The sequence below is a fragment of the Anas acuta genome, chromosome 1 (assembly GCF_963932015.1).
Source record: "Anas acuta chromosome 1, bAnaAcu1.1, whole genome shotgun sequence".
Lineage (NCBI taxonomy): Eukaryota > Metazoa > Chordata > Aves > Anseriformes > Anatidae > Anas > Anas acuta.
Window position 1 is genome coordinate 37,019,940 of NC_088979.1, and position 27,376 is coordinate 37,047,315.

The 27,376-nt window shown below is 36.3% G+C and overlaps 1 long non-coding RNA gene across 1 annotated transcript; it reads right to left on the reverse strand.

Annotated features, from left to right (window-relative positions):
* Positions 1-1,379: 1,379 nt before the first annotated feature.
* On the reverse strand, positions 1,380-4,789 carry LOC137850117 (uncharacterized). Its single transcript, XR_011092274.1, has 3 exons — positions 4,711-4,789; positions 1,627-1,771; positions 1,380-1,488 (listed from the first exon to the last, which is right to left on the reverse strand). It is a non-coding gene; the product is annotated as an uncharacterized lncRNA (long non-coding RNA).
* Between the last annotated feature and the right edge of the window lie 22,587 nt (positions 4,790-27,376).

Below are 27,376 nucleotides of genomic sequence, written 5' to 3' on the forward strand. Positions count from 1 at the left end.
TTACTTCTTACAGCTTTCTAACCACTTGATAGGTTAACAGTAGCTGTAAATTCCCCAGTGAAGATCTGCATCTTTTGATCACTGTAGGCCCATCAGTATGACACCTAACAAGAACAGTGCTCCTGAAATGCCCGTAAGCTTGACCATGCCAGTGACACACAATGTGAGCTTTGAGTTTGGCACCTGGAATGTTAAAACTCACTAAGAATGTGAGGTAAAACATAAGCTTGAACATAACTAGACTTCTTGGTTGCAGAAAGTGTTTTCTGAACCAGTAAGATTCGTGAATAACTACATTAATTCTGAGATTGCATGGTAGAGGTCATATGTTTATTTGAGAAACAGGAATTAATGTTATCTACCAGGATGAACAACAGACCTACTGCACTAAGACTGTAGAATTATTATTATTTTAATAAATAAAAATATGATATATTATATATAAATGCTATATATAACGTATAAAATATGATAATATAATAATCAATAAAATATTATTTTATTTTTATTTTTGTAATCATCTTAACACCAAGTTTATCTACTCATTCAATCTCCTTACCAAGGTTAAAATGAAATAGTCAGCTTAGCTGTTCAAGCAGAATATTGCACTGATTTAGCCATGTGGTATATTTATGATCTAAACTAAAATCCATGTGACCAGTCACTGAATTTAACTTGAGACACTGATCTAGGAGTGTTGTGTTCTGTTTTGCTTTACTGGGGGACTATTGGATGAATCTCCATCCAAATTTTATCAAGAGTTGTTGCTAAAGAACAGTGATAAAAATATAAATGCTGTGAACAGAGTCATTAAGTCTTATTAAACTTTGCAAATTAAATCTTCCAGCACAAATATACCTCCTGGAGGTACTATTCTTTTTAATAAGCTAAACTAAATTGTGTTTGCAAATTTTGTACAAATGTCAACATACAGTGTCTGTGCAAATCAAACAAACAAAAAAATCTTATATAATATAGTACAGTGACAAGCTTTGTCTGAGGAAGTCTTCGTCTACCACTGAATGGATTTGGTAGCTGAATGATGCAACAGAAAACTGTGTAGAGAAATACTAATATTATTAGCATTTCCAAACAAGTTATAGAAAGATTTGGAAATTGAAACAGCAGCAGATACAGATTTTTAAAATTTCAAGACGTATTTCAAACAAGTATTTTTATATTTTGATCCTCCATCTGGAAAATGAGAAAAAAATTACACTAATATGTTAATCTGTTATAAGATACAGAACTGTTCTGGAAAGAAAGATGAAAATTATCCAGCTGGTTATAAAGGTCATATCTATAGTGCTGAATCTGCCAGCACTTCCTGTATGCTGGATCTGAAGATAAATCTGCCTATCTTCTGACTTCAGGCTTACCTTGTGAGAGCCAACAGCAGCAATGGCAGTCCAGGTGTGTATAGAAGAAGACATGGTGCATGTGTCATAGTCATTACTATGACACATGGTCAAAGATTAGCCTGAGATGCTTGGAGAAGGGAAAAAAAAAAAAAAAAAAAAGTGTCCTATTTATTTTATGTTTTGTGTAATGGCAATAGCTATACAAATGCAGAAAACATTTAAACATTTATAGGAAACTCACAACATTTTTCTCCTTCTCCTTTACCTTCTTTTCCTTTTCTTCTTCTTCCTCTTCTTTTTCTTTTTCTCTTCCTCTTATCTTGGCCTTTCAGATGTTACATCACATCTATATTACACTAATTTGCTTTCTGTTTTGATACTGATCTCAGTATATGTCCAAATTGCAGACACTGAAATAAAAATAAAATCATGTTTTGTAAATTAACTGATATGACTCTCACAGACTGACAGTTGCCTTAGGCTGCAAATCTTCACAGGACTTAAAGTAGATATTTAGATGATTAGATCAAGCTAAAATCCATGTTATTCTGTGTGACATCCTGCAAACACATTGTCATGACTGAAAAGTGCAAGTAAGGCATACCTCACCAGTCACTGGCTTTGAACTGATAAAAGAGTGACAGGAGTATTATAATAATATACTAAGGTAGTTCTTTATGGCTTACTGACTTGGGATAACGCATCCTTAAAAAGAATTATCTTATTTTAGAAATATATATTGTGTCTCCTATTATATTATTTAAATGCATATTCACACTCCTGTTACAAAAAAAATTGTACTCTGACTTACTTATAACAGTGACTACAAATAATCATTTAATGCATCTCTGGATATGTACCTCTATCTGTGGACAATAATGGCCACAGATGCAAAAAAAAAAAAAAAAAAAAAAAAAAACAGATAACAGTGCAAATCACAGAATCACTGAATTGAAGGGGTTGGAAGGGACCTCGAAAGATCATCAGGTCCAACCCCCCTGCCAAAGTAGGTTCCTTAGAGCAGGCTGCCCAGGTAGGCATCATCCAGACAGGCTTTGAATATCTCCAGAGAAGGAGACTCCACAACCTCCCTGGGCAGCCTGTTCCAGTGCTCCGTCACCCTCACCGTGAAGAAATTCTTTTGCATGTCAGTGCAGAACTTCCTGTGCTCTATCTTGTGACCATTACTCCTTGTCCTGTCCCTTCATCCACCAGGACCCCCAGGTCCTTCTCCTCAGAGCTCTTCAGCAGGTCATCCCCCAGCCTGTACTGATACATGTGGTTGTTCCTTCCCAGGTGCAGGACTCTACGCTTGCTCTTATTAAACCTCATTTGGTTTCTTCCTACCCGTCTCTCTAGCCTGTACAGGTCTCACCAAATCGTAGCGCAACCTTCTGGTGTGTCAGCCACTCCTCCCAGCTTTGTGTCATTGGCATACTTGCTGAGGGCAGACACTATTCCCTCATCAAGGTCGTTGATGAAGATGTTGAACAAGACCAGACCCAGCACCGACCCCTGGGGAACACTGTTAGTCACAGGTCTCCAGCCAGACTCTGCTCCTCCGATCACCACCCTCTAAGTTTGGCCAGTCAGCCAGTTCTCAACCCACCTTACTGTCCACTCATCTATCCCACACTTTCGCAGCTTTGCTATCAGGGTGTCATGGGAGACAGTATCGAAAACCTTGCTAAAGTCAAGGTAGATGACATCCACTGGTCTCCCCTCATCCACCCAGCTGGTGATGCCATCATAGAAGGCAACAAGGTTGGTCGAGCATGACTTCCCCTTGGTGAATCCATACTGACTACTCCTCATAACCTTCTTCTCTTCCAATTGCTTGGGGATGGCATCCAGATCAAGCTGTTCCAACACCTTTCCAGGGACAGAGGTGAGACTGACTGGCCTGTAGTTTCCCAGATCCTCCTTTTTGCCCTTCTCAAATGGTGTTTGCTCCAGGTCAGCATTCCCAAACAGCTCCTGCCAGAACTGACAGTTCTCCTGGGAAGTCACGGTATCTATTGTGCTTCAGGATTACAGGTTAATATTTTGAATCGTGCAGTATAACATTTGGCCCCATTTGTAGAATGCAGTCCTTCATACTATGTAATGTTTATAGGAGCTTGCAATCAAACAGAGCAAGAAATAAGAAAAAGTGACTAAATAGAAAGGCACAGTTTTTAATAAAAATTGAAAGCAGGCAGCTAGTTTGGCACCAATGCATGTATGTTATGCAGTAGGAACCATGGTAAGAATCACAATTTATTTCTATTTCAATGCTGACTGATTCCTTCTATGATCTCAGCGAGATTAATTAGGGCCTAATTATGTCAACTTTAGTCACACTGATTAATTCTTTACTCATTGAGTAATTCCATATATATAAGGAACTTCAGAAGTATAATGAATCTTTTGCAAATAGAAGGAGGCTGAAGTCACTGAAAAATTGATCCCTCTTGGTGTGGAAGCATATCTTGCTGTCTTTTCCCCTTCTCCCTAATCCTAAAAAATTTCTCTGTACAGAACTGAAATGGTTGTTGAAAGAACCTTTTCTTCTTCATTTTTTTTTTTTTCTGTGCAGTTTCAAAATTCATTACATCTATCAATGCTAATAGTGGCCTTTAATTTAAGATATTTTTAAACTACATCATCCAGGTTACTCATGTGCAGAGCATACAACATCAGGGATATGTTGAATCCAGTAGCCCCAAAGAGGTAAGGTTGCTGCAGTCCCACGCCCTCAGGTCTGAACACTAACAGGGCTGGCCATGTATTGCCACTAGGCACACACAGACAGAGCACAGCTGTACACCATATATCTGTACATGTAAATGTCTCGTCACACAGAGCAACACAGCCACAGATCAACACATTCAGCACTCAAGCACAAACATCACCAACTGAGTCATCCTGTTCCCCTCTGACTGATCAGGGTAATTTTCCACTAGTAATAAATACATGAATATTTATACATCTTCTTTCTTTCTCTCTCTTTCTCTCTCTCTCTATATATATACTACAAATATGTGTATGTGTATACACACACACATATGTACAAATTGAAGCTCTCCCACAGGTAATCTTAAACACTTATTCTGCTCAGCAGCTGCACCTGGATCCTAGTCTCCCCCATTGCTGGCACCCAAACACAACCAAAGGCCACAATCTCACCCCTTTTCTGGTACAGAGCATTGCATGCACACCCCTCCTATCTAACTGACTCCACTGTCTCTCCAGCAGCTGACTGGGACTCTCCTCTGGACTTATCCTTAGAGAAACACACGTTTCCCAGGTCTCACCAGCTAATCACTGGCAAGTTTGGCTTGGCCCTTGCTAGTGCTCACATGCATACCTACACACTCTACAGTTGCTGACAAGGGACTTCTGACTCATGGTCTAACTCCAGTTGCTTCTCTCTGTCTACCTTTCTGCTACCCATCCTTTTTAAAGACTTTGGTTCGTCCTCTAAACATCATGTAATAAGCCTTCTGCAGTCCCACAATACAACCTGTAATGTGTCCCAAATGGGTAATGAATTGGTAACGGACCCCTCATTTTGTAAAATGATCAGAGAACTGTTTTCAGGTGGGTTTCACACCTGGCCCATGGGGATGAAGTTGTCCTGGAACAGCACTGGGAGGGGCCTAGATTGTGTTCCCCTTTCTCCGAGTCCTTAATTTGGGTTCCCATTTGCATTTGTCTCCTTCTGAACAGATGGGCATGTGATGGCCTGAGTAGGGAGGGTATTATGTAGTTTCTCCCTACACTGTCCCTCTATGCTTCCCTACATATATGGGAATGGTCTTAACAGTACATAACAATTAGTAGGTAGGATATTGGTAGGATAACCTAACAAATAGTTCTTGAATATGTTTTTTTGTTGTTGTTGTTTGTTTGTTTTTTTGTTTTTACATAATGGTGACATCTGTATTTAACATGTAAGAAATACAAGCTGAAATTGCTCTTAGGGAAAAAAAAAAAAAAAAAAAGAGAGAGAGAGAGAACAAAAAGCATAAGCGAACAAGGAAAGCAAATTGTAAATACAACCGAGGAACCTTGAAAAGTGTAGCGTGCAAGTTAAAGTACCTTGGACAATTCAAACTTTTGTATTTAGCATTTATATAGTCAATAACCTCAACTGACATTGACCTTGGGAGCAAAATGGGGCAATTTTTTCACTTGGGTGAACTGTTATTGCAGAGTTTCTCTAGTGTATTAGACACAAGAATACATTCCATCAACATCAAGTACACGCTATCTTTTTTCATCAGTTTTCTTTTGCTTTGTCCTAATATTGTGATTGTGGTCAGCACAGGGTAAAATATATATATTCTTTGTCTAAACATTAACTTAATCTTTGATGTAATACTACTGAAATCAACTGTTTTATATATATTTTATTTTTGCAGGGAAATTTGGGTATATTTATATTACTTTCTATATAAATATATATTTATTATTTTATATATTTATATTATTTTTTATATAAAATAGGCCATCTCAATGGAAAAAATATATATATTTTATTGTTATATTTTTAGATTATAAGATTCGTTTATTTTTAATTTTCAGGAATTAGTTTCTAGTTTAAAAGCTTGTTGGCACAGTCTGAAATGTTATAGATGGATTGCAATTAATATACATATACAGGTGATCTGCCAATAAGAAGGATCAGTGATGGAATGTCCTTATATATAAGACTTTTACTGTATTATAATTCAAAACAAGGGACTGACAGCAGTAGTGCATATTATCCGAACAGCCACATATATCAATTGATATATGTTAAGAGATCGTGGTGGCTGTGTTGTAAATATTTATACAGCAACTAGTCTTTGTTCTGCCTGTTATATCAGGATAGAAGTTTATTTTGAGACCAATATTAGAACTAATTACTAGAATATACTGAAATTTCATCCAGACCTGTTGAATGCTCTTAAAACCTAAGATTTCATTTCAAGTTTCTACTTTGTTTCAGGAAAAGAAATCTATTCATGCCCATAGATATGAATTCTTCTATGGTGTTGGTTAAGTTGCACATGGAAACAACTGAGAAGAAACTTTATCGGCTCATTTTCTTCTGAAAATATTTGCCCTCTTTAAAAACAGATTAAAGAAAAAGGAAACAGTATTACTAAACCTACTGTAATTAAGGTAAGGGTGCTGCTTAATTTCACTCAAATTTCATTCACTAATTCCTTTCTACCCTGCATGTGGACATGTACAACTGGTCATATGGATTTATTTTATGTTTACATATTTACCAGTAGCAGGTAAGTTGTCACATTTCAAGCAGAAGCATTTTCTCTCACAGAAAAATCATAAAGAGGTTAATATACAATCAGATGTATGTGTATCATAATGCGAAGAGAAAATAAATAAATAAATAAATAAAATAAACCATGGGGAAGAGATATTATGATTCTAATAAAAATGACTATAACATTCCAGTATATAATATTGAATCTAACAGAGAGAAAATCAATATATATGAAGAAATGGTAACAAATCTGTAGAAACAATATTAATATTCCTATTTACTTTTCATATTTTAGAGATGTGCACTGACATCACGAAAAAGATCCTTCATTGTGTGTAGATTTATTTCTTGAAGTTGCTTCCCCCACAACAGCAAAATAGAATTGTTTTTCTTCATCAGATTTGCAATTATAGGAATTTTGTTAACACAGGCTCTTATTTTTTTAAAAAATAAGAAATTTAAAAGTAAAACTGATAACTGACCATTTACTTTCTGTAGCAACTTCAGTATCTCCACAAAAGTAGTTATATACCTTTACATCCTCAATAAAGAAACTCTTTTAGAGGTTTTACTTTGGTGAAGGTAACACAGAAATAACAACAACAGAAAGAATATAAACACTAGCATACTTAAGGATCCAATAATGAATATAGGCCATCAGAATTTGAAATCAAATTCAAACAGGTTTTAACATGTTGGGTGTTGAATACAAAGAACTTGAGATAAGGGCAAACAAAAAACATGCAGTCCATAGGTATCTAAGAAGAATAGAAGACATTTGAGAGAACAAGCAAACTAGCTATTTCAAAAGTAAATACATAGAAAAATATTTGTTATATTATCAGGAAAAAAAAAAATACATAGGAAGAGACGTATATATCTCTTACTTTAAAACGATATTTTTCCAATATTCTGTGTAAATGCAGCTTGCTTCAGGAATGCGTTGTTTTATTTTTGACTTATATTATTTGACCAGGCAAGGTTTCAATTTGGCTATTTTGAAGGACTTTCACTTTTCCTTTTTTTCTCTCATCGCTACTTTACGACTACAATGTTCCTATTAACAATCAATTTGATATTACTCAGTGATATACCTGTCCCAAAGCCAGATACAGGAGGCATCATGGTCCCGATGCACTGTTTCATAAACACTAACAAGAAAAGCAGAAAACAAAGAAAAAGATTAGTCACCCTGTAATTTCTTTTCATATCAAGGAAGTAGAATATTTTGGTAACTTTCTCTTCCACAGACAAAGCTAACTTTATTAAGCCTCTCTTTAAAACACTTGCCTCCCACCTCCCAGACTTTGTACTTTGAGTACTCCTGCTTCCTCAAGATCTTCCTTCTTTCACTTTGTAATCCCTTCCGTAATGTGGTCTCTCTCTTTTTCTTTCACTCTCTCTCTCTCTCTCTCTCTCTCTTCTCTGAATTTATTAGTCATGAGCATATCGCTGGGGGAAAAAAAAAATATGTGTATATATATATATATATATATATATATAATATATATATATAAAATAAATAAAATAAATCTTGTTACTACTGACACTTCATGAGAAGAAAATAGAAGCAACAACAAAATATTTTTTTTGTTTTCTTCTCTTTGCATATTACTCTTGTATATTAATAGGATTTAATAGATTCTTCCACCATTTGCTCAAGAATGGTATTTTTATTTCCTAATTTTAAATCAGTGATAAAAATAAATCTCAGCAAGTGCCTGAATGGATTCTAGTCAAGTGCATGGTTCCAAATTAGAGAAGAGTTGCTAGACTTCTTGTTTTCTTAGGCCAAAGGCCGAGATTTTACACTTATGCATACCACTCCCCTCTGTTGTTCACATCCTTTTGAGACCGGTCAGGAGTTACAGCAATAAATGATTTTCTGTGCTTGCTCTCACTCAATCAGATCAGACAGAGTAAAAAATACTCAAGCAGTACAGAACTGTCAGCAAAGATTCCTAAACCTCATAGATTCTGGACTCATCCCAAGTCAGGAGTTTCTCATGGTTACAGAACAAGGAACACTCCCAAATCTCTGTGTTTTAGCAGTAATAAAACACTTTGTCTCAATTTTTTCAGCCATTAGGGTAGGAAAATTTTATGGAGATCCTAAAAATGAAAAAAGTGTCTACAAGTCTCTCTAACCATTCACTACTAATCCCTCCTTACCCTGGACTCTTCACAATCATGCTTTAGAATATTCATTGTAATAATATACTGTGATTTAGTTGGTAAGAGATTTTTGAAGGCTTCTGTGTGATTTAGATGCATATAAATAGCAGAGAAAATTATTCATATTATAACAACATAGAAAGTGGCTAAAGGCTTTTTCTGTTTTTGAAAATTCCCCCAAAGAAGAGAAATTAAAAAGAAGGGAAGTAGGATTTAATATCTTGTTGAAAAAGGCTTTGTTAAAATTGATGTTCTATTCTTAAAGAGAAAGAGACAGAAAGAAGTTTCTATTTCTTCTATTTTCTGTCATTCTGTTCATCAAAGTCTTTAAGACTCTTAATTCCAGACCAGAATTTAATTTAGACCAGATTCTTTTTTTACATGTATATACTAAATGAGGAGACGGGAGGGAGGGGGGGGAGGAGAGAGGGGGGGGGGCACTACAGCAACAGACCAAACAGCTTTTCTTCAGACTAAAAGCATTTTATTGACATCACTGTGTGCATGCACTGAGCCTTTGAGAATTTGGGCTCCACCTTAACCTATAAACTGGTCAGAAGTAACATCATGCTGTTAAAAGCTATAACCAGAAACTACAGAGAGATAATCATGTAAACAAAACTCTTGCTACTAGTAATTGACTTAGGATGGACATACATTTATAGGACTAGGAATATGTTTCTTAGCATAAGGATTTCAGTAATATGTAGGCTTTTTGACAAAAACAAACAAACAAAAAACAAAAAAAAAAAAAAAAAAAAAGCATCCCTCATTAAATTAATTTTACTTAACTGTGTATATCTATATGGAAGACTTCAAATAAATTGACTTTCATATCAAATAAATTAATCTTTATAGCTGCTGGAAAGGAGTAATACCATGAAGTAGACATCTGAGTTGACTGTCCTCAGTTAATGTTTACTTCTCTTCAAATCTGTAAAGGACCATGTTACAAATCCTAAATTTCAGTAAGATAAATCATTCTAGTTCCTTTTGTATGGAAGAATATGAAAAGGTAAAGTATTTGGTCAAATCTGTACTTTTATTCCTTAATACATTAAAACACTTATTGTTAAACTATATCAGCCTTAGGTGAATATAGCACTGCTGCCTAAACTAACTCATAGCATTCTGTAGCAAGAAAAAATCTATTTTTTTTTCTATTAATCTGCAAAAATTGATATCCTCTCTATTATTTATTTTTTTTTTTAGGAGTAAGGTTATTGAAGTAGAACAGTGCAATGGATTTAATAATACTTATTTGAATTAAATATCTTTGTACTATATTATTTATTCCTCATAAACATTCTGTAGTGCCTCGTTGTTGTCAACATAGGATGAAAAGGATTTTATAATATTTTGAAAATGTAGTGTCTGTAGCCTGTATGAAAATACAGAAACGTGTTTAAAAAAATAGATGAATAAAGGATGGAAAAGAATGTATCAGAGGTTTAAATCAACTTTGTTAATACACTATAGTGAGTCATACATGCTCCACATCGTAAGAGTAACGGAGGTCTCATAACTCTACAGGCCTGGCATCTGGACTGTCCCTTCACACATTCCTGGCTAGACTTACAGATTCCAGAGTTTCTTTAGATCACATATATTAGTATTTTAGCAAGAAGAGATATTTCTAAATAATGAGAATCCCCATGCACATGTGATATTATAAATAAATAAAAAATAAGTATTAAAAATGGTGTTAAGATAAAGTACAACAAAAATAACTCTCTAAAAAGAATTTTAAAGCTTTCTTTTCCCATTGTGTTTATATTGTGGAAAACATTCAAAAATAATTAGAAAAAGGTAAAAGTTCAAAACTGTTATGAAATATGATAGAAAAATAAAATAGAAAATATAAGGGAAATCTGAATATTCTGGGAAAAAATATTCTGAAGGAAAAAAAAAAGGATATGTTAATAAATAAAATCACCAGGTGTAAATATTCTCTTTTGCATTTTGTTTGCCTGTTGTTTCTTTGTGGATTTATTTATTTATTTGTTTGTTTGTTTTACACAGAATGCTGTGGAACAGTATGCAACTGTACTTGTAAATTAGCTTTCTTCTGATTTGCTGTTGCATGTTCCTCATTTTGTGCATTAAAATCATTATGTTTCCATGCCAATATCTTATCTATAAAAATCTTTTGTTTTTAAATAAATCAAATAATGTACATTATCTAATAGTGTTATATTTCATCATTCATATTTAATATACTTATAACAAGAACTGCCGTATTAATACAAAAATAAGCCTGCTGGTACAAACTTTGTATACACAGATTTCATTTCAAATATATATGCATTGGTATAAAATTAAAGTCACTCAATGTGATGAAAATTGAGAGAGGTTGTAAAATTAGCACGATTTGATGAAAGAATAGGGTTCACCACAGAACATGGGAAGAGAAGTGCAGCTGTGGTTCAAGAACAGGAATATACTTTTACAAAGTATATGGTCTTTTTCCTTTCAGTCTTGTCTTTTTTTTTTTTTTTTTTTTTTTTCCTTTTTACAATGCATGCCCCTTTCTTACTCCATAAATGGTTGAAAAAAGCCTGAAGATACTTGGGTGCAGATTGGTTTCATACTGCTGAGCAGACAGAGCCTAATTCTCACAGCAGGGTAATACAGTTACAAGGAGACTAACAGAAGAGGAAGGAACTGATCAGGCATTCAGCATTTGTTATCTGCCTCACTGGCATCTTTAGAGGGCTTATCTGAGCACACTGAAGTAATAGCAATTCCAAAACCCTTCTGCTGACACTGTCATTACATTGGTCATCTGCTATTAAGTTTTCCAGCACCTGTTATCTATTAGTGGATGGAATGTTCATGAGACTTGCTAAAAGCACATTTGTATCCTTTCTCAGCTGAGCTTTAACCATGCAGTGTCTCAGCTCAAAGTGAGAAAAAGTCCTAGAATTTAGGTCTGAGCCTTTTGAAAGTAATTTTCATACAAATTAAATATAAAATACACTCTTTTCAGACAAAATGATGCTGAGGATTGGCTTTCTTGAATACCTATTTTATAACATCCTGTCAGATCTGGCATTAGAATAATCAAGAATTCCTGTTCAGAGAGATTTGTTTGTCCTTAGTGGTTGGAGGAACTTAGCTGCAAGGTCATTTCTTCTCTGCTATCCGGTTCTGTACTAGATGCTCTATTCTGATTTTGGAAGTGGACTGGAAAAAGGGATGCTCAAAAAGTTTTTTTTTTTGCCACAGAACAAGGTCAGAGGTGTGGGCTGATAATTAATTAATTAATTAATGTATAATGAATTGTAGAGTCTACATCATTCAGCCACCAGAGACTGATAACCAAGTTCTGGGATGTTCCAGGCACTTTCACCACTAAACATTAGACTTGTCTGCATCTAGCTTGGATATTTCTCCTGACCAGCCTCACAAAGCACCAAATCTACAACTCATTGCTATGCTTCAAGTAACAGAGAAGTCCTCATGGAGCCATTAGACTCCAATTAGGAGTCAACAAGCAATGTGGAACCAGGGAATTCTCATATATACTAAATTCCTAGAAAAATTAGTAGCTTGTCATAAAAATGCTATCTGTCACCAACGAAAAATAGTTGTAGCAACACAGAAGAAAACAGTGATTTTTTAGGAAGATCTTTTGTCTGTTTTCAATTTGAGGAAAAGAACTAATAAATAAATAATGCTGTCATGATAACATGACAGCAAGAACAACGATATATCTCAGAGAGAAAAGTAACAGGAAGAAAACAGGTCAGACAAGACTTATGAAAAAATGTACTATTTACAGATCCCATTTAGGTGCCGGGACATCTAAGAGTCTATGACTTTATGTTAAGTGAAGTCTATGACAGTTAAATGAATAACTACGTATCTAATTTTTAATTATACATGTGCCACTATGAGACCAACTGTTTTAGATCACTGAGATCCTCTGAAAAGATAAACACTTCATGTAGGTGACAAAATGAGAATTTAATTGTCTTTGAAAATCTGGCTTTTGGAAGATAATTTAAGGCTGATGAATTGTGAATTAATATACTCGTCAGACATTTCTACTTTAAAATTAGACTGTGAAGAGACAACAGAAAAAGCACTAAATGCAACAAAGCATTTATTTAAATGTTATAGCTGGAAACCTCATTTGTTAATTCTGATGTTATAGTGACAATAGCTGCACTGTATGCCAAGGTATGTCCAGTCTAAATGGTGAAACATCTCTCTGATATTTGTCTAGAGTTTTAACTCTTTTACCATGAAAACCAAACCGATTACAGTGAATTTGAAAAACTGAATGCTGCAGGATATGAAATTTCTAAAAGAACATAAGGAGTTCCATTCTGTTGGCTTAAATAGATACATAAATACATAACAATTTATATAGTAGAGTATCACAGAATCACAGAATGGTTGAGATTAGAAGGGACCTCTGGAGATCATCTAATCCAAACCCCCTGCTCAAGCAGAGTCACTTAGACCATGTTACACAGGATCACATCCAGGCAGGTTGAATATCTCCAAAGAAGGAGTGTCCACAGTGTCTCTGGACAGTCTGTTCCAGTGCTCTGTCACCCAAACCATAAGTTATTCCTCATATGGCAATGAAACCTCCTGTGGTTCAATTTATACCCATTACTCCTTATCCTATTGCTGGACACTACTTAAAAGAGTTTGGCCCCATCCTTTTTACATGGTCCCCTCAGGTATATGTAGAGATTGATGAGATCCCCTCTCAATCTCCACTTTTCTAGGCTAAACAGGCCCAGCTCACTTAGTCTTTCCTCACAGAACAGATGCTCTGTTCTTTTCATCATGTTTCCAACCTTCATGTTTCCAACTAGACCATCTCTATTTGTTATTATCAAATCCAACAGTGTCCCTCTCCTTGCTGAATCATCTACCACCTGTGTCAAGAAGTTACACACAATATTCTGCAGTAACCTCACGAACTGTTTGTTCTGAGCTGCGTCGTATTCCCAGCAAATATCGGGGAGGTTAAAGTCCCCAGTAAGAACCAGGGCCTGCTAATGCAAGCCAACTTGCATCTGTCTGTAGAAGGCCTCATCCACTTTCTCTTCCTGATCTGGTAGCCGGTAATAAACACCTACCACAATGTCACCCCTGTTGGTCTGCCCTTTAATCCTTGCCCACAGGACCTTGACTTGCACTTCATCCTCCCCTAGGAAGAGCTGCATACATTCCTGATGCTCAGTCATGTAAAGAAGAACTCCACCACCTCACCTTCCTGACCTGTGCTTCCTAAAAAGCACAAGCCGTCTATGAGCACATTCCAGTCACAAGAGCTGTCCCACTATGTCTCAGTAACTGAGATGAGATTATAACCCTGCAACTGCACACACACCTACAGTTCCCCTTGTTTATTCCCCATGCTGCATGCATTTACATAGAAGCATCTGAGTAGGGCTCCGAATGCTTTCTGGATTGGGCAAATGTAACTTGTCCATGTGGGTCTGTAGTAGCTCTCCTGTTAAGGTCTGTTCCCTCTCTAGGCTCTAAGAATCCTTTGCTGGCTCTGGTGTTCAGCTGGTGCAAGTGGGATGTCAGATCATTCAGTACCTCATTGCCAGCATCCTTGATGATATCCTGCTCCTCCACTGAACCTAGTTTAAAGCCCAGTCAATGAGCCAGTTCATGACCAACGACCTTCTTTCCCCTCTGGGAAAGATGAATCCTATCCAATGCCAGCAAGCCTGATGCCATGTAAGGCTTCCTGTTGCCATAACCCCAAAATTTTGGCAATGACACCAGCCACAGAGACACATGTTATATGGACGCTATCCTTCTGTTCCTCTCACTATCAGTACTGGGGAGAATGGAGGAGAAGGTGACTAAGGAACACGAGTTCCTGATCAACCATCCCAATTCCTTGAAGTCTCTTTTCATTGCTCTTGGGATACAAGTTGCCATTTCTTTTCCCCCCAGATGTAGGACTAATAATGGGAAATAGTCTGAGGGAAGTCTCCTGGTGACATCCTTGACCCGGGCCCCAAGAAAGTAGCAGACTTACATTAGAGGAGGGTCCTTTTGTATATTGTACCCTCTGTTTCCCCTATTGTGGAATCATCCACAACTAAAACCTACCTTTTCTTCTTCCTGCTGGTGGTTGCAATATGGAGGGGTTGGCCTTTCTGACTCTGGCAATATCTCTGGTGGAGAGGGATCGTCACCTTCTCCATCCACCATTGCCTTTCAGCCTCCAGGGCCTCATACCTGTTGCTCAGGTCTACCTGATAAGGTGAGAGGGTTGAAGGTGAATTTTGCCTGCTACCTCAAATGAGTATGATTAAGAGATACTAACTAGACAAAAAGAGGAAAAAAATCAAAAAAAAAAAATCTGTAATTTGGAAGGTGGAAGTTCAGCAGTCTATTTCAAAGTATACAATCACTTTCAACTGAAATTATTCTGCTATGTTATTTTAACAAACATATCAGATGTCATTGTGGGAGTCGACTATAGATCACCCAGTCAGGATGACAACACCAATGAAATATTCTTTAAGGAAGTAAATATAGTTCCATAGTTCTCACTGTAGATATACCTCTAGATCAGCTGCCTTTGTCCTTATGAGGGCCTTCAAACTGCCAGATTTCAACTGGCAGTCACACACAGCTGATATAAACAGTTTCTGGAGATTCTAAAACATCTTGATGATAACTTCATTGATCAGGTACTAAGGAGCTGACTTGGAAAGTCCCTCCTAGATTCCATTGATTATGAATAGAGAGGGTTTTGTGGGTGAAGTTGTGATTGGTGTCTGTCTTGGCCATAGTGACCATGAAGTAGTCAAGTTTAAAATCTTTGCTGATAGGAGGAAAACTGGCACCAGAACATCAACTCTGGGTGTTGGGAGAGTGGTCTTCAGGCTGCTCAGGAACTAACGTTCCCTGGTAAGGTCCCCTAGTAAACTGCTTCTGAAAGCATTGATATCCATCAATGCTGGTCACTTTTTAAGTACCACCTCTTAATTGTGCAGGAACAGGCAATTCCAAAGCATCAAAAGTTGAACAGATAAGGCACAAGCTTGGCTTAGCTCAGAAGGGATCTTATTCTAGAGCTTAGGTAGAAAAAGAAAGCATATGGCCACTGAAAGTAAGGTCAGGAAATATGGAAGGACTACAGAGATGCTGTTCATTTTGTAAAGAGAAAAATTGTGTGACCAAAACTCAATTAGAGTTGAAGCTGACCAGTACTGTGGGGTACAGTAATAAGTGTTTTTGTTTGTTTGTTTGTTTGTTTTTGTTTTTAACAACAAAATTATGACCAGAGAAAACATTGGTCCATTACCCGAGGAGGACGGTAACCTCACACGCAGGGACATAGACAAATCAATGTTTAATGCATCTGTCTCTAACACCAGTGATAGTCCCTGGGACCCCAGGTGCCCTGAACTGAAGGACTGTGACCACGGTAATGATAAACTCCCAGCCAACCCTGAACTCATGTGGGATTTGCTGCTCCAGGTGGATGCAAATAAATCTAGAGGACTGACGGGATATCCCAGGGTATTCAGAGAGCTGACTGATACAATTGTGAGACCTCTGTCAATTATTTTTCAAGAGTCTTGGGAAGCTGGAAAGATCCTGATTGACTGGAAGCTGACAATTGTCCCAGTTTTCAAGAAGGGCAAGAAAGAAGACCCTGGTAATTACAGGCCTGACAGTCTCATTTCAGTGCCTGGTAAAAATTATGGAGAAAATTATTTTAGGAGTTATTGAAAAACATCTGATGGACAGTGTGGTTATTGGTTATAGCCAACACAGGTTCACAAAGAGAAAGTCCTGCTTAACTAACTTATTTTCTTTTTATGAAAACGTCACCTATCTAGATGACCAAGGGAAGCCAGTTGATATAATCTTTTTGGATTTCAATAAAGCTTTCAATACTGTTTTTCACAGTATCCTTCTGGAGAAAATGCCCAGTATACAGCTAGATAAATGTGTAATATAATGGGTGAACACTTGATTCAAGCTAAAAGGTCAAGCTAAAAGGGTTGTAGCAAATGGGGTTACATCAAGCTGGTGACCAGTAACTAGAGGGATTCTCAGGGCTCTATTTTAGGGCCAATTCTCTTTAATGTTTACATAAATGACTTTGATGTCATTCCCAAGCCTGGTGAAGTTCAAGAAGCATTTGGGCAACTCTGTCAGACATATGGTTTGATTTTTGTGTGGTCCTGTGTGGAGCCAGGAATTAGACTTGGTAATCCTTGTGGTTCTCTTGAAACTCAGGATATTCTCTGAGTCTGTGATTCTATGATTTAATTAATTTATTTTTTCTATATTATGCTCCAGTAGTAACTTTGTCATAGAATATTACAATTGATGCACTCAAAGTACACTTGTAAATGACACCAGATGCAGAATTCAGCTTTTAATTTCCTACGTAGGGTGAAATATAATAAACATCATACTGTTTTATTGTTAAATACCACATACACTTCACAACCTTCTGCTTCTGAGTCCCACATGGAACAACGTATAACTTCCATATAGATTACTTCTCAAAATTTTGTTTAGCGTTATGTCTCAGAATATTCCTGACTGTCTTAATGATTTCTCCATAAATAGCAATCCTGAGTGAATGTCGATAAAAGTTTGTCATGTAAAACATTTCTAAGATGTTCACCGTATATCACTGGTTTTAGCTCTTTTTGGGGGGACTCATATTCACAGAACATGAGTGTAGTCAATGGGAAATTCAAATGAGGTAATGAGGCTAAAATAGAGTTTTATTCTCCAACATTTGCATCCTCAACTACTTTAAGCATCTTACATTTTTAAAAAAACAAAGACCGTAAGTGGTTGAGGTTGGAAGAGACCACTGGAAGTCACCTGGTCAAACCCCACGCTCAAGAAAGGCCATCTAGAGCTGCTTGTCCAAGACCATGTCCAAATAACTTTTGAATGTCTCTGAAGAGAGAAATTTCACAGCCTCTTTGGGCATCTTGTTCACCTAGGTAACCCTCACTGTAAATAAAACATTTTCTGATGTTCAGACAGAACCTCCAGTGTTCCATTTTGTACCTATTGCCTCATATCCTGTCACTGCGTACCACAGAAAAGAGGATGGCTCTGTCTTTACAAGTTCTCTTAGGGTATTTGTAGATGATAAAGATTCACAATGAGCCTTCTCTTGGCTGAAGAGTTCTATATTTCGCAGTCATTCCTCATAGCAGAGATGCTATGTCCCTTTGTCATGGCCCTTCATTTGACTCTTTCTGGTATGTCTATCTCTCTCTCTCTCTTTTTTTTTTCTTTTTTCTTTTTTTTTTTCTTTTTCCCTTTTCTATTTTATTTCTTTTTCCTTTTTTTTTCTTTTTTTTTTCTTTTTTCTTTTTCTCAGAAGAGCTGTGCTTCCGCTGCTGAATATGTCTTTGAAAAAGCTTCTCTCTACAGTGATACTTCAGAAAAGGTGAAAAGAGTTTTTGAAAACTGTCTCACCATGTGGTATTAAAAGACTACAACTTACCTGCTTCATTCTATATCTTCATCCCTGATTTTTTTTATTTTATTTATTTTTTTATTTTTTATTTTGGTGGTGGGGGAGAGAAAGGGGATATCTTTGATTTTTTGTTTTCCCAGGCTGTACCGCTATGCTAAAAATGTCTATGTGCTGTTTGTAAAAATCACATCTGTAACGCTATTTAATATTCAATTTGGTACATAATTCAATGCTTTTTATTTGTTAAGCCAGTTCTTCATGGAAAACAGAAAACAGATGAACCTGTGGCTTTGTCAGATGAATGAAGTAAAGGATAGAATGTTATTCTGTTGTTTTTGAAGGATATCATGGTTCTGAACACTGAAGTCTCAGTTTTTAATTTGTTCTCACAGTACATTATCACTTTATTCTTGGTCCTGTGATCTATGTTGTCACATGCTCCTTACATCTATCTTATCTCAGCCATGAAGCAAACATAATGGCTGACATTTTACTTGATCCTCATGCTTTTAATTTCAAGGAATAAAAGCAATGAATACCAATAATAACAAGATGACTTTGTAGATAAAACAACTACTTATTTTCAGGTAACAAAAGGACACAAAACCAGGAAACAAAAATATTTCACTGCAAGTGCCATACAATTGTTTATAAAGCACAATGAGAAACTGTACAGTTTAATTTAATTTGACTTCATAATTATGAGCAGTCTGCATGCCCTACAATGAAATAACCTGGAATTACAACATACATTAAAACAGCATCAACTACAGCTAAGGCTAGTGAAGATGAAAAGAAGGATTGTTTGTATTTTTGTTCGTTGTCAGAATAAATAAATAAATAAATAAATAAATAAATAAATAAATAAATAAATGTATAAGAGATTATAAGATTATAAGAGACAATATATTTGCTTCCTTAGCTTTTGCATGTCTGTCATACTTGTAGGATACTCATAGTCTCATCAGAAACTAATTTCTCATAAGAAAATTAGTTAAAATAAGCGATGTGTCATAAGAGTGACTGTTAGTTCCAAATGATATGTCTTGAGGTGATTTCTTATTACTGTAACTTTTCACAAACAAAATCAGTTTAATGTTATTTTTATTAACTTTTCTATCATCGTCATTATAATTCAGTCCAGTACTAATATACCAATATACTAATATGGCCACTAGATGGAACTGAAATACCTTGTAATTTTTCAGTTTTTCTGCTACACAGATGCATATCAATTTCTTCATAAAAAAAAATAAAAATGGAAACCATGCAGAACTGGAACTTACCAGGGTAGCAAAGGATATCAGAAATATAGTAATTTCAACTTGATGTAGCACTATTTTTGTTGCTTGCCAAAAAACTGACATAAAATAAGCTATTAAAAACATTTTTAAAATGTAATGTCTTCATAAAAAATGAAAATAAAAATAAAACAAGGAAAAATGAGAAAAAAAAAAAAAGAAAACAAACAAACTAACAAATAAAAGTACCCTGTCACTATAATTTCCCAAACTGCAATAATTTAAAATCTAAGTCAATACTGATTGTTTTTTTCAGTAGGTATTTTTGAGACAAACTAATGCAGAAATATATTCACTTTCAATATATCTGACATTTAAGTGTAGAAAGGCATATTAAAAATGAGCATAACTTTTATTTTGTTTTGTTTTATTTGTTTTATTCTCTGTACTCACAAAGGTTTATTTCATTACACATCTTAGGAACAAACGTTTATTGTTCTTCTGAAAGATGTAAAGAGGCAAAACGGCTATTTTAATGAGGTATTCAAATTTAAAGAATCTGTAGTGCAGTGTATTCAGTTTTGAAAATTTTGTTTTGAAAATCTACCACCTATTCTTTTTCTGAAAGTTTATTTCTGTGACAGGATGATAACCATTAGAATGATCAAGCTGTTTCTGTACTCAGTTTATTTGAACACTTGAATTAGGTATTGAAACACTATTTATCCTAAAACAAACTAAAACAAATAAACAAGCACGATTTTTCAAACATTTTAATTAATTTCTTACGTATCTCCATTTATTTGAATTGTTTTTATCTAACTACTTTACCGGCATATTAACCACCAAAATCTCTACACATAGACACTACAAACTACACATGCATGTATCCTGTTCAACCTAGCTATATAATAGAAAAAAATCTGTGAGAGACTGTCAGTAAATTAAGTGAAAATAAACTTCTTGATATTTATCCCATTTATTTAAAGGAAAAATATTTTTATTTTATTTTATTTTATTTTATTTTATTTTATTTTATTTTATTTTATTTTATTTTATTTTATTTTATTATTTTATTTTATTTTATTTTATTTTATTTTATTTTATTTTATTTTATTTTATTTTATTTTATTTTATTTTATTTTATTCTATTCTATTTTATTCTATTTTATTTTATTGTTTCTCTATTGTTATCAGACTTTCTTATTCATTCAATTCCTTGACCTCTTCCTTGATCTTTCCTTGGCATAACAGTCCCTTTAATTCCCTCTTAAATTATTTTATTTCTGCAGCTGTCATTCAGATTTCCCAACTTCTAGAATGTATCATGTGCATCAAGAATGATATTGCTAGCTGGTCAAGGGCTAACAGGATTGCCCTGTTCCTCTCTGTACTGGCGCAGCCTCACCTTGAGTACCATCTGTAGTGGGTTTACGTGGCAAGGTTTTGGTAGCAGGGGGCCATAGGGGTGGTTTCTGTGAGAAGGATCTAGAAGCTGCCCCATGTTTGGTAAGGGCCCCATTGCTGACCAGAACCGAGCCAATAAGTGATGTTGTTTTGCGCCTCTGTGAGAGCATATTTAAGACAGGGAAAAAAACGCTGCGCCACACAGCAGCTGGGAGAGTGACAGGAGTGAGGGACAACCTTGCAGGCGCCAAGGTCAGTGCAGAAGGAGGGGGAGAGGTGCTCCAAGTGCCGGAGCAGAAGTCCCCTGCGGCCTGTGGTGAGGACCATGGTGAAGCAGGATGTCCCCCTGCAGCCCATGGAGTACCACAGTCGATCAGGGCTCCACACCGCAGCCTGTGGAGGAGACCACGGTGGAGCAGGTGGCCCTGTACCAATGGAGGCTGCCGCCTGTGGAAGACCCCTGCCGGAGCAGATTCCGGGCCGGACCTGTAGCCCGTGGAGAGGAGACCATGAAGGAGCAGGTGACCTGGCAGGAGCTGCTGCCTGTGGGGGACCCAGGTAGGAGCAGTTTTCTCCTGAGGGATGGACCCCGTGGTACGGACATGGGTATTTATCTGGAGCAGTTCTGGAAGAGCTGCTGCCTGTGGGAAGCCCACGCTGGATCAGTTCATCAAGGACTGTATCCCGTGGGTGGGACCCCATAGCACAGGGGATGAGAGTGACCGAGAAGGAGTGGCAGAGAAGAAGTGCTGTAGACTGACCATAACCGCCATTCCCCCGTTCCCGTGCGCCGCTTGGGGGGAGGAGGTGGAAGAGAGTGGGTGGGGGGGGGGGAGGTGCTTTTGGTTTCTTTCGTTTCTCACTTCTCTAGCTTTTTAGTAATAACCAATAAATCTTACTATCTCCCTATGCCGAGTGCCGAGTCTGTTTTGCCCGTTACAATAATTACTGAGTGATCTTCTCATCCTTATCTCAACCTTTGAGCCATTTTCATCGTATTTTCTCCCCATTCCTCTTTGAGGAGGGGGAGTGAGAGAGTGGCTGTGGTGGAGCTCGGCTGCCCACTCGAGCAGAACCACGACACCATCTGAAGTTTTGGGCACCACAGTATAAGAAAGACATGAAGCTGTTAGAGACTGTCCGAAGAAGGGCAACAAAGATGGTAAAGGGTCTAAAGGGGAAGACGTATGAGGAGAGTCTGAAATCACATGGATGGTTCAGCCTGGAGAAGAGGAGACTGTGGGAAAACCTCATTGTGGTCTACAGCTTCCTCACAATGGGGATTGGAGAGGCAGGTTTTGATCTCTTCTCTCTGGTGACCAAGGAATGGCTTGAAACTCTGACGGGAGGTTCAGACTGGATATCAGGAAAAGGTTCTTCACTGAGATGGTGGTTGGGCACTGAAGCAGGCTCCCAGGGAAGCAGTCATGTCACTGAGCCTGCTTGAATTCAAGAAATATTTGAAAAATGCTCTCAGACACATGGTCTGATTTTTTGACTGGTCCTCTGGGGACCCAGGAGTTGGACTTGATGATCCCCGTGGATCCCTTCTAGCCGGGATATTCTATGATCCTATGATCACGTCTCTGGTGTGGTCAACATTTATCCAGTAGGGCAAATCATAGTAGTATTACAAACACAAGCATTACAAACACGAAACTGTATCATATGATCAACTCCTACCTAGAAAATTAAATATATTTTATTTTCTTAGTGAGGGTAGACAGAACAATCTACTGTAAAGTAAACTAGAATGCATATTAAAGGAAAGATGGGCAAAATACCATTTGTTTGCTCTGCAGTTTTGAGGGGAAAGGGTAATATTTGAAGTTCATACTTTAATTTAAATTCACCCTTACATCAATGTTTCTTTGACTGTACCTTTAAGATATTAAATGCACAGAGCAAGTCACAGTTCCTTTTATTTTCTGTAAAGCAGCCTTCACATTGCCAGCCTTCTGCAGCACCATATGAAAGTCTACTAAAGTCTGTGAAAAAGATGAAGACTGTATGAATGTTCTGTGAAAACCCTGAATAAATAAATAAATAAATAAATATATCAAGAGGAGAAAGAAACTTTTTTTTTGGTTTCAGAAAGGATGGGGAGGGGAGTGTCTATATGACAAGATGTGGTTTCTTTAATTCCCCTTCATGAATGACCTTCAGAGTCAGGAAGAGGTAAGAGGGGAACAAGTAATACTTTTGTGAGACCTTTCTTCTTTTGTCTTTGTGATGAGATGCCAAAATAGCTTTTGCAACTATAAAATAATGGTATAAAATAAGAGCCCATGCCAAACGTGAATATTTGCATGCTACTCTGTAATTTTGTTGGTGAATTCAGTTTTGGAAGAACTACCTTCTTTTTCCTGCCAAAATGGGGACAGTTTTTCAGGAATGTCTTTATCAAGCACAGCAGTGTTTTTCTCCAGTGTTTCATATTTAATGTCTACATTTCACAGAATCACAGAATCACAGAATTTCTAGGTTGGAAGAGACCTCAAGATCATCGAGTCCAACCTCTAACCTAACACTAACAGTCCCCACTAAACACTAACAGTCCCCACTAGGGGACATTTAATACATCTAATTTTAATACATCTAATTTTAATACCTTAAAATATATCCATTCAGTGCCCCAGAGGCACTTGGTTTTGTTTATATGATTTTATCACGTGCCTGGTGACAGGACGAGGGGGAATGGGCTTAAGTTGCGCCAGGGGAGTTTTAGGTTAGATGTTAGGAAGAATTTCTTTACTGAAAGGGTTGTGAGGCATTGGAACAGGCTGCCCAGGGAGGTGGTGGAGTCACCATCCCTGGAAGTCTTCAAAAGACGTTTAGATGTAGAGCTTAGGGATATGGTTTAGTGGGCACTGTTAGTGTTAGGTTAGAGGTTGGACTTGATGATCTTGAGATCTCTTCCAACCTAGAAATTCTGTGATTCTTTGATTCTGTGATCATACCACTTCATATGGGATAATAGCATTATGTTATTATTGTCAAGTTTCAAATTTCTCAGCAAAGACATACATCAGTAATTATTTATACAATTTAGTAGTACAAAATTTATTGTACTGGTGTGCAAGGTATTTCAAACACTTTGGATACATGCTGGGATTTTACTTGATATAAATTGGGTATCTTCATAGGCTTCAATGGGGCTAGTCAATTTTTACCAGCTGAGGATAAGAAAATGAAACATAGTATGTTTTATTTCTTGCTGAGACTTTTATTGAACTTATAATGCTTTGAGCATATTTCCCAAGTGAAAAGCTTTAACATTCTATGTGATTATATACTACTATTTTCAACATTACTGCTTTAACAATGTTTCAGTTCATACTCTGAGAATAAACAATCATACAAGAATGCAAAACCAAAATATCCAATCCTGAATATAAATTGTTGTTGCTCTTTACTTATTCATCATTTTAATTTAAATAGCTTTGGTGTTCAACCAGATTATTATCAGAAGTTGATTAGGAAACATTCTACGTCTTCCTTCATAAATTCTAAATATTTCACTTTGTATTTCTCATTATTTACTTATTTATTTATTTTCCCCTTCATTCAACCTTTTATTTGGTGGTTATTATTGTAGAAGTTGAAACATTTGAAGAGAGTACTTAAAGACCATTTTCTGCAAACATATACCTTAAGTTTAAGTAGCCTCAGCTCAGTGAAAATTCTCTGAAAGGTTGACTATGGTGAATAGAATTTGAAAGTAAATTAGCTACATTAGTTACTATCAGAAAAAAAAATTGTTGTCATAGACGATTTTATTTAAAAACTTCCATGTACCTTGATGCATTCAGTTCAGACAGGATGCACTAGAACTAAGGAATGACATACCCATGTTTATTAACTTTTTGTTAGATGCACATTGTGCTGCCCACCTTTGTAAGGGCTCTTCTACCACTTTATGTGAGGAGCCTGGAGAATAAGTCTTACGAGAAGCGGATGAGGGAGTTGGGCTTGTTCAACCTTGAGAAGAGGAGGCTCAGGGGTGACCTTATCGCACTCTACAGGTACCTTAAAGGAGGCTGTAGCGAGGTGGGGGTTGGTCTGTTCTCCCACGTGCCTGGTGACAGGACAAGGGGGAATGGGCTAAAGTTGTGCCAGGGGAATTTTAGGTTGGATATTAGGAAGAACTTTACTGAGAGGGTTGTGAGGCATTGGAATGGGCTGCCCAGGGAAGTGGTTGAGTCACCATCCCTGGAGGTCTTTAAAAGATGTTTAGATGTAGAGCTTAGGGATATGGTTTAGTGGTTTAGTGGAGGCCTTGTTCATGTTAGGTCAGAGGTTGGACTCAGTGATCTTGGAGATCTCTTCCAACCTCTGTGATTCCTCCAAATTCTGTGATTCTGTGAATGCTTCCCCCTGGTTTCTCAATGAAAATTTAGATTTGCTCTTTGCACTTTTAATGTTTGAAATGTACCTCTGACTGCTACATATCTTACATCCAGTTTTGTTATTTTGAGGATCTATGGTAATTCCAGATTTGTCACTGATGGAGGCCCAAGAAAATGTTTCTATATCCATTTAAAAGAGTTATTAATAAAGATACAGTTCCTGCATAGGATAAAGAAAGAAAAGGTTTCTCACAAAATCAAATGAAAAATGTATTGGTTTTGGTTCTTGTATATTCATACAGTATCTACAGTGATGGAAATTATAGTTTTCCATCATCTCTTATGTTAATTCTCTAATCACTGACCTAATTTCTCTAAAAGGCTCTTAAATCCTTTTACATTTACATAGTTTAATACAAATAAATTTACATGTACATTTACATATACATTTACATAGATTAGTAAAAAAATAAAGAAAATAAAAAGAAAAGTACTGAAGACTAAAGCAGTTAAAAAGAAAAATCTATCTCCCCTGAGATATAAATGAACTCGTATATATAATTGATTGGTCAATACTAGGAATTATATGAAAAGAGAAATAAAACATTCCCAAGAAACACACTGAAAGATGTAAGACTCTTTGGAAAGTCAGTTTCATCATTTTAGCCTAGGGAAAAGAAGGCTCATGAGGATCTTGTCAATGTGTACATATATCTGAAAGGAGAAAATGAAGAAGACAAAGACTTCCATCTCTTTCAGGTTCTTCTCAGTGGCATCAAGTGACAAGACAAGTGTCAATTGTCCCAAATAACAGCACAGAAAATTCCATCTGAAAATTTTTTATTATTATTATTATTAAATATATTATATTAATTATAATTGTTATAATAATTATTAGTATTCTTTCCTTCCTTCCTTCCTTCCTTCCTTCCTTCCTTCCTTCCTTCCTTCCTTCCTTCCTTCCTTCCTTCATTTCATTGTGAGGGTGACCAAACACTGGCATGGGATGTCCTGTGAAGTCTTCAACCTTAGAGATATTCCAGATCTGACTGGACATGGTTGTCGACAACCTGCTCTAGGAAGGACTGGGTTGGGATAAACACTCTCCAGTGGTTCCTCTGTGATGTCCTCTGTGATTCTGTAACTGTTATTTTGTGATTATTTTCCAAATGATCTTAAGAGAAATCAAACAAACAAGCAAACAAACAAACAAAAAAACAACCTCAAAACACGTTATCTAAGAATGATCCAGTCATATATATATATATATTTTTTGTTTGTTTTTGTCTGTGATATTATACTTTTTTTTTTTCTAGTTATTTTCATAATCTTTTTTACAGGGATCAGAAACCAGTGAATTTCATTTTCTTTAAAATATTGTAATTGATGGTGTTGTTCCTTATGTTATTATATGAAGAACTAAAGGTTTCTTGACATGTACAATATATTTGGCTACAAATATCTATCATTCTTATACAAACATGCAAGTTATTTGCAAATGTAACTTTGTAAAGGGTGATAGAACTATTTTTCTAGAATCCCAAAGGTTCCATGATCTATTTCTTCCATCAATCAATTCCTCTATACATTAAAGAAACAAAGATGCTAAATCCTGGTTTTACCTAGAAGATAAGAGCAAAATTCTCCACTCAACAGAACAGTATTCAGCAACTCAAAATTCACATACATCTGTGTTCATATGCCTCAATCCTGTAAGAATTTTCACAGAACCTATTCAAGAAAGCAGGTGAGAGGGAAACATTCTCTCTCTCTCTGAAAAAAAAAAAAAAAGTTACATCATGGGCACATCACTATATCAGTGTGAGATCTAATAGCTCCCTTTGAACTGCAATTTAAAATTGGTTGATGAGCTAGTAACATAACACCAAAGCAGTAGATTAAAGTAAAAAATACATTAGAGAGCATTCTAAGACAGATGGATGACCTTTTGCTTAAAGCAACACACATTTTATTCCTATTTCAAAGTCTGAAGAGTTATATCTTTATTTCTTTATGTCAGTTAAATAGCTGTTTGTATTCAAATACCGTAGTGATCTTTGAGTAGGAGCTAGTTCCCCAAAAGACTACACAAGGTAATATTACCTCCGTTTTCCTCCTAGGTGACAGAA